Source organism: Zingiber officinale, chromosome 5B, assembly GCF_018446385.1.
Source record: "Zingiber officinale cultivar Zhangliang chromosome 5B, Zo_v1.1, whole genome shotgun sequence".
Lineage (NCBI taxonomy): Eukaryota > Viridiplantae > Streptophyta > Magnoliopsida > Zingiberales > Zingiberaceae > Zingiber > Zingiber officinale.
In genome coordinates this window covers 96,183,061-96,196,937 of record NC_055995.1, presented here as the reverse complement: position 1 = coordinate 96,196,937, position 13,877 = coordinate 96,183,061, and the positions used below count along the sequence as shown (strand labels likewise).

General features: G+C 39.0%; 3 non-coding genes across 3 annotated transcripts; all 3 read right to left on the bottom strand.

Moving 5' to 3' along the window:
* Positions 1-315: 315 nt before the first annotated feature.
* On the bottom strand, positions 316-409 carry LOC121988223. Its single transcript, XR_006113958.1, has one exon. It is a non-coding gene; the product is annotated as a small nucleolar RNA snR60/Z15/Z230/Z193/J17 (small nucleolar RNA).
* Positions 410-446: 37 nt separating this feature from the next.
* Positions 447-529, bottom strand: LOC121988236. The gene has a single exon (XR_006113971.1). It is a non-coding gene; the product is annotated as a small nucleolar RNA U83 (small nucleolar RNA).
* A 203-nt stretch (positions 530-732) lies between these two features.
* On the bottom strand, positions 733-834 carry LOC121988225. Its single transcript, XR_006113960.1, has one exon. It is a non-coding gene; the product is annotated as a small nucleolar RNA Z43 (small nucleolar RNA).
* Positions 835-13,877: the final 13,043 nt, after the last annotated feature.

Below are 13,877 nucleotides of genomic sequence, written 5' to 3'. Positions count from 1 at the left end.
GACATTGTGATTTGTATCTAATTTCAGTCACAGCATAGAGTTGACAAGGTGAGTTAAATCTACATTGGAAGTTGCATCCAGTTTGCAAATAATTTTGCAAAGAACTAAATCTCCAAGTTGAATCCGTCTCCTTACAGTCCGTCATCGCCGGCGAGCAATCACTAGCACCGCGGAGCCTCCCTCGATCGGACCTGATCAGTTGCAGTTATATCCTCGCCGTTGCTCTTGAGCTTAAGATTGGCCTTTGTCCAAGGCAGATCAAAATAAAATTCATTCCAACTCAAAATCGAAGTAGTTCGAGTATAGTTGGAAAGACATGGAGATCAGATAGGAGCAAAAGACGTTTCAATAATCATCACCCCCAAAATGGTTTAGATCATTTAAACTATGCGATCATCAGACCTCTGTAAATCCGAAAGAAAATCAGTATAATTAAAAGGATTAGAAGTCTCAGAAGGAAGGCAGTAGTGTTTGCGTAATCACAAAATCTCAGCAAACAGATTAATATCCACAATCTTCATCAGGGACTCCACAATCTCAAATCAAAATTTTAAACCAAAAGAAGTATAAAAACATTGGCCTCATAGAGAAGATTAGATGTCCTCAACAGGAGAAAAGCTTCAGACATATGCTTGTCATTAAAATCGATTAATCATCGGCCAAAAAGAGTTGAAACCGAAATAACAAAAAAACTAACATTGCGAACAATTGGAAGAAGATCACAGAGACGGCGGACTCAGAATATGGGTGGTGATATATCAGGATGGTCGTCAAGTCGGAGACAAGCACCGCCATTACGACGAACGAGACCTTGATATTGAGTCGTCATCGTCCTCCTCAACAATATACAAAACATATCTTACGGAGAATTGAAGAACCCGATGAAAAATACCTCCGAAAGGAAGGAGATTCGCAGATCTAGACCACGGAAGAGAAGAACAGTGAACGTCGACTTCGCCGATGGAGGTGCTTCCGGCAATCGGCATCGCGCAGGTTTATATAGAGGAGATTCTAGGGTTTTGGTTGTCATGGAGTGGCTTGGTGGCGGCCGCATCTGGACCGTCCGATCCCATAGCGTGATCAGGATCAGGCTCAAACTTTAAATATCAAAATAGAGCATTTTAGAAGAAAAAAAAATATTAAAGGATTTTTAAAATTATATGAATTTAGACTTTGGAAATTAGATGAAGGCAAAGGAGCTCTTACGTGAACTTTTTTTCGGCTAAATCCTTTCACTCGAGTGTAATCTCAAATTAGATTTGATTTGTTTTCAATCAGATATCCTGCTATTAGAACTGACTAATTTCAAATATGGAGGATTTTATCTCACTCCTTCTCTATTTGATAAATTCAAAAAGTGCATAATACTCCTGACATATCAATCGAATATCACGAATAATTTAAGCACGGTTAGAACATCCACAGTAGTTATTCTATTCAAAGATTTTATCTTAAATTTTAGATAGGTTAACTAAAAATCCTCTACATCAATTATCCTATCCATTCTCTAAATTTAGATTTGATGAATAATAATTCTCTAAATTTAGGAAATGAAACCTCTATCCTAAAAATAAAATAATATTCTTTTTAATCACTTTCCTTCCACTCAATCACTCTCCTTCCACTCATTATATAAATATAATAATAATAAATAGGAGAAAGAAAAGAAAATAATAAAAAATTAAGAATGATAGAAATTTTTAAAGTATTTGATGTAATATATAGTGAAAAATGATTATCTAAATTTATTAACATGAATAATTTATCTAAAATTTTAGATATAATAATAAAGAGACTTATATGAATACTTTAAAATTTGATATGTCCATCAAAAGAATTAATCCTCATTGTAAGGAAGAATATCCAATTTCTTACCATCGCACCTGTCTCGGGGACACATGATTTATACTTCATCAATTATCTTAGATCAGATTAATAATAAATTTATTCATCAGTTTATAAGTAAAGTTCAGCGTAATGTAGATTCTGAAGAAGGGACCAATCACATATGATCACTTGTTCATGTACTTATTTTATATTATAAAAAATATTTTTTAACTTGAATCCATAATTATAAAATTATATGATAATAATTTTATTATTGTACTAAATTCCCCTTCCACTGTCAATTCGTACTAAGGTAAAAAAAAAATACGCTCAAATTATGTAAATTGTCTCTGTTTTTTAAAAAAAAAAAAATTGAAAGGGCATGCCATTATATACTTTGTATAAAAAATTGTCTTTTATTTTAGTGTTATAGCTACCAAATAGTTGGTACTAGAAATTAGGACCGTCTCAAGATTCTCCGAGATCCTAAGTAAAAATAAATTAAAAAATCTTTTAATATATTTTTAAAAAAAATTCTCAAAGTTTTTTCATTTGAATTTGGGATTGAGGATGACCAATTTTAAAAAATTGATTTATTTTTTAAAAATAAAATATTATTTTTATATAAAATTTAGTTATTTCGTTAATATTTAAATAATTTTTTTAACACTATTAAATTATTTAATCTTTTTGAACATTGAACGTAAATAAAATTTTATAATTATAATTTTGATTTTTTTATGAAGCATTTTACTTTACATTATATGGATAGAAAAAATCTATGATTCATGTTATTATCGAGGAAAAAAAAGAAAGAGTGAGAAAGAAATGTTATCAGCGAGGGTTGGAGAAAGACTTTCTCTGAGAGTATTATCGGGAGAGAGTATAAACGTACAAAATTATTGATGAGAAAAAAAAAAAACACCGGCGAGAAAATATAAACATGCAAAATTAATCATGAGCCGGGCCTGCAAGATATATTAACTATTTCATTTTAATTACAATTATTATATATAAAATATTATTATATTAAAACAATCTTTATTAACTTGATAAAAATTATTTAAATTTTATCAAATTATTTTAAATGGATAAAAATCAATTTAAAATAGCATTATAACAACTAACTGTAGTTACACGTAAAAATATTCTCGAAATAGATAATATAATCGACTGTCCTTTTAATTTTCTTTTTAAAAGACATTTTACATAATTTTAAAAACCCTTCCAATTTGTATCTTTCATATTTGCACTAAAATTCCTATGGAATATGATAGAATAATGATTTTTTTCATATACTATTTAGATCATAGTGTAGAAGATGTCCTTCAGAGAAACTTTGGAAGAGACCTGAGATCGAGATTTGAAGTAAGATATTGAATTTGAGGTAATCTAAGGTATATAATTATTTTTTGTAAAAAATTTATTGCCCCCACTATCGGATTATAATGGACAATCTCTTCTAAGATACAATAGATTCTCAAATAATAAAGTAGTAAGTTCTTTGATTATTTGAATAAGAATATAGAATGATTATTATGTTTAATTTGGTCAATAACATTTATTTATAGAGTTATTTCAATTAGATATAAAAGGACACAACCATTCATTAGTCATGTTGGTTCACAAAAGGCCGATACAACCATTCACAATGAAATCGTTGGTTACAAAGAGATACAATTGTTCACATTTTAAACATTGTTTACAATGAAAATCATTGATCACAAAAGGGATGCAACTTTTTAAAATGCAAACATTATTCACAATGCAAACTAAACCTCAACATTCCTCCACTTAGTTTGCAATGTAACTTCAAATTAACACTTATCGATATTATACATAAAGGAAGTGATTTTCATATTAAACTCTCTTATAGGGTAAATACGTCACAAGTACATGACAAATGATTAATGGTTTATTGCTTAAACCAATATTCAATCATACCCTAAACTTATCACACATATGAATCATCAAATATATTCTCTTATTCACGCACTTTTAAGCATGTTTATTGGCCATGCGCTCATCCTAGTTTCATAATCATTTATAAAATTTTACCCCAAAAGTTTATTAGAAGTGACACCATTTCTTATGATTATATAGATGATATTATCTCAGGTCTTATTAATTAACCTAATAAAATACTTTTGAGATAATTTCATTAAGAACTCAAGTTCAACCTACTCACTTAAGAGTAACAAAGTACACCTTAAACTCGGAATGATATACTAGGTGCTCACAATCATTTAATAATTTATTTTTATCCTTTGAATCTCTCAATCTAGGATGTACTAGAATTAGGTTGGGTTCCCATGATTAAAAATAACTTTAGATTAGGAGTTTCAATCTCATTCCGCATGTTGTCAAATTCACCAAATCTCTTGCTAGAGATTTGGTAAATGGATCCGCTATATTCTTATGTGTTCTAACAAACACAATGGAGACAACATCATTATTAAGGATTTTTATAATAAATGCATGTCTTAGACTAATATATGTCTAGATTTTCCATTGTACACTTTGTTCAATGCTCTAGACATAGTTGCTTTGCTATCACAATACATGGTTATAAGCGGCATTGGCATAAACTAAAAATCTGTATCAGATAATAAATCTCTCAGTCACTCATCTTCTTTACAAGCCAAGGCTAACGTCACAAACTCAAATTTTATTATGAAATGAGTTATTAGTGTTTATTTCTTTGAGACCCAAGAAATAGCTCCACCACTAAGTAAAAAGACAAAACCACTAGTAGGTTTTTGATCACTTATGCTAGTGATCCAACTAGCATCCGAAAATCCCTCTAGAACACAAGGAAATTATTATAAAAAAGGTTTAATCTCTTATCCGTTTGAGATAACCAAACACTCTAGTCACTGCTTTCCAATGTTCTTTACTTGGATTCTTTATATATCTCGCTAGTCTACACATTACATAAGATATATCAGGTCTTGTACAACCCATAGCATACATGAGACTTCCAATAACACTAGCATACTCAAGTCGTGCTACTGAATTACCATCATTATCATAAACTTTGAGGTTTGGATCAAAAGGTGTACTTGCTTCTTTCACATTCAAATATTGATATTTCTTTAAAATCTTATCAACATAGTGAGTTTGAGAAAGAGCAAAACCCCCACTATGTCTCTTAACTTTTATTCCTAAGATAGTATCAACTTCATTGATTCGGGTGCAGGTTAGGGCACAGGAGGAATTAGGGAGAAGGAAGGGAGCAGTTATGTCTTTTGATACATTAAGGGTTTTAGTGTTCATAAGGAACATTGTTCAAGCGGGGGCCGATTCTTCCGTCGCCAGCGAAGGAGGGGCCATCTCCCTCTCACGCCCTTCACCGGCATCGACGAAGCCGTAGGCGCTCCCCTCCTCTCCTCTCCTCGACCTCCTCTCCTCCAACCTCTCCATTCCAGCACTGCCACCAGGAGTTTGGTGCGTAGGTTTTCCGTCGTCGCCTCCATGACCTGAAGAGGGTCTTCTTCTTCCTTCACCACTGTCGTTGGGGAGATCCGCCGGCGACGACCGCCTCTGGGCCATCCTTTTCCTTCTCCTCGACGCCATCTCCCCCCCTCCTCATGATTCTCTCCGCCTCCAGCATGTCTAGTAGAGGAGGACGCTACTTGGGCCACCCCGTTGCTGGCTACGGTAGCCCCTCGTCAACGCTGCCGCCTTCTCCCGCGGCCGTTGCAGTTGCTTCTGGCGGGCGTTGCCACCTCCAACAGGCGCCAGCCGCTGCCGCTGCCTCCGACAGGATCTGCCGCCCCTAGTGGGCGCTGATGCCTCCTCCAGCCATCACCACCACCACCGCCTCCTCCGGTGGCTACGGATGTCATCGTCGACGCCCCCAGCTGGCATCGACACTTCTTCTAGCGGTCGCCGTCGACGCTTACCGTGGGTGTCACCTCCGGTGACAGACGCTGCTACCTCTAGAAGTCGCCGTCACCCTCCGGGTAGCCACCGCTTGAGTGTTCAGGTTCGTATATTCCGACCTATGAGTTGAGATGATGTTCGGCCTGCGAGCCGATGTGGTCCCGGCCATGGAGCCAACGTGTTTCTCTATTCACACCATTATTATGCTTGTGAGTTATTGGTATTATCCGGCCTGCGTGCCATGTGTCGACCTGCGAGCCTCTATCATACTCAGCCTGTGCGTCGTCTTTTTGGATCTTTGATGCATCGGATTCCATGTCGCCACCCTCAGATCAGGCTCCTTAGCTTACTCACATCCATCTACTCGTCTGGACCGCGATGACTCGATCAACATTGTGACCAGCTCACCGACTCATCTGAGGGCGCCCCCCGGGGCCAGGGGACCGGGGCGACCCGGTCGCTGGCTGCAGGTAGCGTTGACCGGAGGTCTTCCGATGACTTGGTCAACATAGAGGATAGTTCACCATCCAGGTCATGGAGATGTGGTCAACATTCTAGACACGTCATTCCGGCAGATTCGTCTTCTCAGCTTCCCGACAGGAACATTCACCAAGATCTTCATTTTAAACATAGAAGATAGATACTCCTTAGTTTCAACTATGTCCTTTGTAGTGTCGCTTACAATTAGTATATCATTAACATAGAGACAAATTATAACTCTACTTTTACTAGTCAATTTAGAATAAATGCACTATCCGCATTATTGTATCTAAAATCATTGGAAAGTAGAATATCCTTAAACTTTTCATGTCATTGTTTTGGGGCTTGTTTTAGACCATACAGAGACTTTACTAGTTTACACACTTTAGTCTCGTTTCCGAAAAGCACAAAGCCTTCCGATTGATCCATATTCATATACACCCCTTCATCTAAATCACCATTTAGAAATGTTATTTTCACATTCATTTGTTGAACATGAAGTTTCAAGATGGAAGCTAAAGCTAAAATTACTCTTATTGAGATTATTCTAGCTACAGGTGCATATGTATTAAAGTAATCAATTCATTCTTTTTGTCTAAACCCTTTAGCTACTAACCTAGCTTTGTAGGTAAGAATGGTTCCATTGGTAGCTAGTTTCTTTCGAAACACCCACTTGCAACTAATAGTTTGGAGCCTTTTGGTAGATTAACTAGAATCCAAGAACCATTAGATAGTATTGAGTCCATTTCATCATTTTTAACCTCTTTCAAAAAAAGAAAAAAAAATATTCTTAGAGTTCATGGCTTCTTTATAGGTCTTAAGATCTTCTCTGCACTAAACAAAAATAGAATTTTGTTTAGTAGAGAATTCCCAATACTTTCCACAAAAAACACACTATTTTGTGACCATATGAAATTTGAAGAAAGATGTTCATTCTTTCTTTGTCTTTGACTTCATCTAGGTTCACTAGATGTATCAATTTTATTGGTTTTTGACTCACTAGAAGTTTTTTCATGGAAAGAACTTGATGCACTAGCCGGGGTCATTCCCACTTTTAAGTCCTTAAAGAATTGACTTTCTGAAAATTGCACATCTCTTGATTCCACTATGATATTGTTCTCAATGTCAAGTAATCTATATGCCTTTGAATTTTCAACATAGCCTACTAGTACACTTTTAAGTGCCCTAGGTCCTAATTTTATTCTTTTGTTGTCCATAACTCTATAATAAGCAATACATCCCCAAACTCATAAGGGCACATTTTAGTCCTTAAGGAAGGAACTCTATTTTGGATATGACAAGCATCCAACAAAGTCTCACCCCACAAATTAGTTGACAATCATGAACTTAATAATATGGTATTAACCATATCAGTTAAAGTTCTATTCTTTCTTTCAACCGAGTCATTTTGTTGTGGTGTGTATGGTGCACTAGTTTGGTGCACTATGCCACTTTCTTCATAAAATTTTGAGAATTCATTTGAGAGATACTTACCTCCTCTATTACTTTTTAAAATATTAATCTTTTGACTTATTTGATTTTTTTTTTAAGAGCTTTATAGGCCTTAAAAAGGTTAAATGCTTTATCCTTTAATTTCATCAAGTGCACACAAATAAATCTTGAAAAATTATCTATGTAATGAAGTATTTATTACCCCCTCTTATTAGTAAATTATTAAGTTCACACATATCCGAATGAATTAACTAAAGAACTTGATTTATTTTTTTTCAACTTTAGGAAAAGACAATCTAGTTATTTTTGCTTGTATGCATGTTTCACACTTATTTGGTGTTCTATGATCATTATAGTTGATTAGTTTATTTTTAGACATAAATTTTAACACTTTCTGATTAACATACCCTGACCTAGCATGTCATTGACAATAAGAAGAATCAAGAATATAAATAGAAATATTATTGATGCACATCACCCTTACCAAGTACTATGGCTCTTGCACCATTTGCCATAATCACTTCATGTCCTTCAAGCACTTCATATGTCTTGAATTGATCGTTGTCACTGCACACATGTATGACTGCACCTGAGTTATACCACCAATCCTTTGATGAGGAAGGTGTTGCCATGTGGAGTTCGGGTTACACACCAAGTGCAACCATTGCTACAATTATTTATGCACTTTCAATAGCAGTAGCACTAGGAGTATTACTAATTTTTTGTTTCTTTTTGGCCTTACATTCAGTCTTGTAATACCCTTTTTGCCACAATTATAACAAACTCAACTCTTCTTCTTCTTGTCACTAGAAAATACATTTTTAGATTTTTTTTTCTTTTATTAAATCTATTCTCCTCAATCAAATTCACTCTAGGATCACTTTCTTTTTCTTTCTTATACAAGATCCTAGCACCTTCTTCAATTCTAGGATGTTTCAACATACTAGATATGGTCAAAATTTCAGAAGTATGAAGTAATTTCTTTTGATAATCATTCCATGAAGATGACAACTTACAATTATAGCACCTACTTGCATAGATTCTAAAATTTTTACTCCATAGTCTTTAAGTTTTGAAACTATCACTTGCAGGTTATGAATTTGATCCATTAGAGGAGAATTATCTTCTAGCTTAAATGCAAAATATTTTTTAATAAGAAACTTATCTGATCCTTATTTTTGAGTGACATATTCACTCTCTAAAGTTGTCCAGATCTCTCTTGGATTCTTCACCGCTGTGAATAGATCATAGAACATGTATAAAAGTGTATTGAGAATGTGACCCCTACACAGCACTTCATCCTCCTCCTGCTTGGCCTGTTGCTTCCTTAATTCTTCTAAATAATCATTAGTGGGTGGTGGAATCGCAAGAAGATTAAGGCTGAGCATGAAAGAGACCTTCAATATGGTGAGAAAGAATATCAACTTGTCTTTCCATCGGTTGAAGTTTGTTCCCGCCCCATCAAGCATGTCTAGTTTGACAAAGTCTTGATTCATAACCTTGATGGCAAATTCTTGAGTGGACTTCGTGGTTATGAAGAAATAAACTCTTTAATATCGTAGGAAGATGTCCTTCAGAGAGGCTTTAGAAGAGACTCAAGGCCGAGATCCGAAGTCGGGATGCTGAACCCTAGGTAATCTAAGAAGTGTAATTACTTTCTTTAAAGAGTTTATTGCCCTCACTATTTTGTTAGACTGGATTATAATGGACAATCTCTTCTATGATACAATAGATTCTCAATCAACAAAGTAACAAGTTCTTTGATTGTTTGCATAAGAATAGAGAATGATTATTGTGTTTGATTTGGTCAATATTAGGAGTGACAAAAATTCGGAAAAACCGAATTAACCGAACCGAACTAACCGAATTTAGAAATTCGGTTCGGTTAATTCGGTTTTCGGTTCTTTTAAAAAAATTCGGTTCGATTTTTTATTAGTTCGGTTCGGTTTTGAATTTCGTAATTCGGTTAAACCGAATAAACCGAATAAGAATATTATTTTAATTAATTCTTATTTTAAAATATAATTAAATAAATAAAATCTTTATTTTTAAAGGTAAAACCGAATAGGATTTTAAAATTCGGTTAATTCGGTCAATTCGGTCGAAAACCGAATTAATCGATATTTTATCGGTTCGGTTTCATAGGGAAATTCTGTCGGTTCGGTTGGTTGAAAAGAAATTCGGTTTATTCGATTTTCGGGTTATTCGGTTCGGTCGGTTCGGTTTTGACCGAATGCTCACCCCTAGTCAATATCACTTATTTATAGAGTTCTTTCAATTATCCACAAAAGGGCACAACTATTCATTAGTCATGTTGGTTCATAAAAGGATACAACCATTCACAATGAAATCGTTGGTCACAAAGGAATGCAATTATTCACATTTTAAACATTATTTACAATGAAAATTGTTGATCACAAAAGGGATGCAACTTTTCAAAATGCAAACATTGTTCACAATGCAAACTAAACCTCAACACTTGTAACTTAATTAATCTCAGGTAATTCGTCGGATCTTATATTTCATCTACCAAGTAAATTTAAAAAGCACTATGGTTTATAGCCCGACAATCCAACATCACAAATTGTTAAGCATCGTAGGCATCCTAGAATAAGTTGTGTGAGAATTGAACCTTCGCTGTTGAAGTTATCCCTCCTTAGTGTTGACATCACACCGTGCCTAGGGCAACATATTTATTATTCTTTTTTTTAGTTGATACTAGGTAATTAGCTCGAACTTACGAAAGTTTTCCATCAGCAACTAGGGTAATCAGAAAGTGATTGAAAATGGCGGCCCATCAATTCATTATTCTTAGGTCAACCACTTATTAAAGGAAATTCATCTGTTAATTCACAAGACTCAATCTTTATATACCTAGAAAATTGAGAAGACGTCCTATCACTACACCATTATTCGGGGACAACGCAATTATGATTCTTTTGTACTTACACAAATGAGAAAATAGACATGTTGCAAGAGTGGTAGGGAATTAAAGAGTCCATACTTAGTGAAGTTGTGAGGATGAAGGGTCCCATCCCCGTTGTCACGGTGGAGGTCAAAGTCAAGATGGTCAACGAGTGGATGATATCGGCCAGTCGGGCGAATCATGCTCCGATTGGGGAGAGGGCTCCGACCCGTCGTTGACTTCGACACGAGCGGCTACTTGCTCGACCTAACAGCGGACTCAACATCAGCTGAGCACGTGAATAGTGGACTTCCGACCAAGCGGCTATCCCGCTCGACCCAGCAACAGAGCACGCAGACAGTGGACTTCCGGTCGAGCGGCTATCCCGCTCAGCCTAGCAACAGAGCACGCGGACAGGCGGAATTCTGACCGACACTCGGACGGTGGAATTCTGACCGAGTGGTTATTCCGCTCGGCCAAGAAACAAACACAACAAGATATCTTTCGACATCCTTTTGGGAGCTAGTGCCGCTGACAGGCGACATGGTCAGACAGAGGATCATACGACGAAAGCTTCCACTGTCACTTCAGAGATATGCTCGACCCGTTAAGGTACTGTGTCAGGGATACTTTACTGATAAGTCTTTTCAGAAAAAGCTTTGAGATGCGTGTTCTTCTTGGGAAGTGTGCACGCGTGCTACTAAAGCTCTATGTAAAAGGAAATCCAAGCATCAACGGAGGTATGCGATATTTACTGTTGCACTACAGTCTTCTTTTTGCTCCGCTTACTGCTTCTTATTCTTCTTCACCGGAGACTGACTTGAACATCGAAGGGCCATCGTCGGGAACCCATTTCCTGGCTCGGCACTGACGTCAGTTGTGTTGCAGGTTGGAGCGAAGTTCACAGAAGGTCAGCGTGAGCGCCACATCCCCAGTATTTTTTCTCTTCGACTTTCAGATATGATCACTTATGATAGTTGATCCCGTCCGAATCGCTGAATCAAGGGACACTGGGCACGCGGCACGCTCCCAATCATTGGAGTGAACTTCCGGCTGGTCGAACGAAGCTTCGGCGATCCTGCACAAAAGTCTAGCCGGGAAGGGTTCCCGGCGACGACCCTCCGACGCTCAAGTCAGGTAAGTGGTGGAGAAAGTGGCTGCCAAATTTGTATTATGCGTACCTTCGGCGAAGTAATAGCCTCTTTATATAGGATGAAGAAGGAACTGATGCACGCCTACCGAGGTGCGTACGTGTCAGCAACCCATACCACGGTATGCACTTGTCAGAGAGCTTACCTGACACCATGCTGCCACCGTCGAGCATGTCCTTTGATGGGACGGCAGGACCACCCGTTGTCAGACTAGAAGTATGGCATAGCCATACGACCTGACGGCTGTCAGCAGACGCCCTCGTCTTTTACCCACCGTCTGACGGGAGTGCCTGGCCCGCCGAGCGGGCGATGAACGTCGTCCGGACGGCTTGATTCTTTGCGCCGTCCGGTCGGCACCTCCTTCCGCTCGGTCATTACGCACTGTTTTATTTGAGCGTCGGAACCCTGGTCCCTACCAGGGTGCCTTTTACTATCAGATTTCCCTTTCTTCTGAGTCCGGTCGGCTTGCCCTTTTCTGGCGAACCACTAGACCCTTTGACCTCCCCTCAGCGTTGACTCCATATGGGGTTCCGGATTTTTACCGCCAGATCACTTGCCTTACTCTCGAGTCTAGTCGAAGGAGGCAAAATCCGACTGACTGGACCGCCGATCTGTCGAACAATGGTCATTGCCTTAGGCCGCTCGGCCATGCATAAGGATGCTCAGCCGAGCGGCGATATCTTTCCGTTCGGCGATACTCTGTCCATGCCTTGTACTTTCTTGGAACCGATGTCCATTGTTCTCCCACACTACCCATCACGTGCTCTGCGCACGGTAAGAGGAGCTCATTAAATGCGGCTAGTAACCGGCTGACACGTGGCGACCGTGCATTTGTCAGAGTATGGCGGTTGCGTCACTTTCGATGGGACAGCCGCCGTTTGAAACGGACGATCCGATGACAACCTCGATATCGACGACCTGGATCGGACGGTGGAGATCGTTTCCGGGCGGCGATATAAGACCCTTGACTCCGTTTCCGCCGCACTTCGTCCTCTTCGTTTCCAGATTCCTGTCACTCCTCCCTTCGCCGGCGGCTTCGTGCTCAGATTTTCCGACGATCACACGGCAACTTCCGATCATCTCCCTCGTTTGTAAGATCCTTTTTCTCGCTCCAGACGCATTCCTCTTTCTGTTAATCATCCTTGTCAGTCGGTTTTCTTCCATCGCTCGAACCATTTTCTTCTATCCCGCATTCTGGCCTTTCGATCATGACCAGTACCTCGCAGTCAACCGGCGGTGTTCCGGGTCTTTGGTACTCGAACATGGAAAGTCGGTTCGACGAGGAAGACGCCATGCGCCTTACTCGAGCATATGACCTACCGACCGACCACGAAATAGTGTTAGCCACGCCTTCCGATCGGCCTAATGATCCTCCGTCCGGCACTGTTGTCTTCTTCCGTGATCAATTCCTGGCCGGACTACGTTTTCCTCCTCACAAATTTTTCTTAGAAGTTTGCAACTATTTCCGCATTCCGCTCGGCCAAGTAGTTCCCAATTCTATTAGATTGCTGAGCGGAGTGGTAGTTTTGTTCAAACTGAACGGCATTCCCTTAACCCCAAAAATCTTCCACTACTTCTACTATCCCAAGCAAGCCGAGTGGGGCACCTTTGTTTTCCAATCTAGGATAGGCTTCGTCCTTTTCGATAATATGCCGAGCTCCAACAAACACTGGAAGGAGCATTTTTTCTATATACGCTTTCCGGCCCACTTTTCGCACCAAGTGGCAGACGGCTATGCCTGCGCAACCGGAGCTCGGCAAGTTTAGAGGTGACGCAGACTATCTCCACGCAGCCGAACAGCTAGTCGGTCAGCGCTATCACATTGACAAGATGCTTCTCCCAGGAGTAATGCATATATTCGGCTTGTCTTCTACACCAGCCGATCTGCCTTGTAGCATGAGTAAGCTTCCCTATCTCCCCCTTTATTTTGTTTTAACTGATTTAGCTGAGGTCATGTGGAAGGCCAGAGCCACCGAGAAGCTCAAACTGAAGGCCGCTCGGATTGAGGCGGTGACGAGAAAGGAGGCCGCCGAACGGGGTCTTGCTCCGGCTGATCCGGCTGAAGAAGGTGAGGGGACGCCAACGGTCCCAGAAGCCCCGGACGCCCCCGCCCCTCCTGATGAGGCCACGGGCAATACAGAACTTGCGGATGAAGCTGAAGTGGAGGGTCGTTCGGC